We start from the raw sequence: 1,124 nt of genomic DNA, 5'->3' as shown, positions 1-1,124 counted from the left end.
CATCTCAGATTATTTGCTCAGCATACAGATTGAATAAGTATGAGGAAAGGATACAACCCAGACACACTCCCTTCTTGATTTTAAGCCAGGCAATATCTCCTTGTTTTGTTTCAATGACAGCCTCCTGGTCTATGTACAGGTTTCTCATGAGTACAATTAAGTGTTCTAATTCCCATTCCACAAAAGGATTAAAAATTTCTACTCTTTACAATTATAAAACTGAGTACTATAAATGGAATTTCTTCCTCTGCTCAAACCAAACCAAAAACCCAATGACATCGAATCGATTCCAACTCATAGCGACCCCCATTGGGTTTCCTAGGCTGTAAATCTTCACAGAAGTAGATTGCCTCATCTTCCTCCTATGGAGCAGCAGGTGGATTTGAACCGCCAACCTTCCTGTAAGCAGCAACATGCCTTACTCACTATGCCACCAGAGTTCCTCTTTGTCTGCTCACTACTGCTAAATTACGTTTCTTACTTGGTGTGTGTCTTAGTTAGCTAGTGCTGCTATAAGAGAAATATCACACGTGGATGGCTTTTACAAACAGAAATTTATTCTCTTAAGTTTAGGAGGCTAGAAGTATGAATTCAGGGTAAAACTTCCTTTGGAAGCTGATATAGATCTGATTATATAGATTTACAAACTGAAGCAAATCTTTTACACTATACCCGCTGATTTCAATAGTTTCTTGGTTTTGCTTGTCTCTTCCCAAACTACCTTCTTGGTGACCAGCAGTTTTGGGGGGTAATGCCTGTTGTTCTGACACTATTTTTCCTTTCTAAGTGGGCCCTGAGACGAGCAGTCATAACTCTGATTGGAACAGATAAGAGCTTGGTTCAGTGTTACTACCACCCCCTATAATACTTTTCCCTGCCATTGCAGCTATTACTGATAACAGCAGCCAAGGAATTATAAGTCTCACCTTTTCCTTATCACTCTGTATTTCCATATACATGCAACTAACCAATACCTCAGGAGTTAGATCCACCTCTCCTAAATCTCATGAATGGCTTTTGTCTTGGGTAACTGATTTCAACAAAACAGCTACTTCAGTCCATGTTTTTTTTTAATCCCATCCAGGAACCAAAGGTTTCTCATTCTAGTGTTTATTCCTGTTTTC

The sequence above is a fragment of the Orycteropus afer genome, unplaced genomic scaffold, assembly GCF_000298275.1.
Source record: "Orycteropus afer afer isolate SDZICR_OR568_19922 unplaced genomic scaffold, OryAfe1.0 scaffold00961, whole genome shotgun sequence".
NCBI classification, from domain to species: domain Eukaryota; kingdom Metazoa; phylum Chordata; class Mammalia; order Tubulidentata; family Orycteropodidae; genus Orycteropus; species Orycteropus afer.
The sequence above is the reverse complement of the archived record's forward strand: the minus strand, read 5'-3'. Positions refer to the sequence as shown.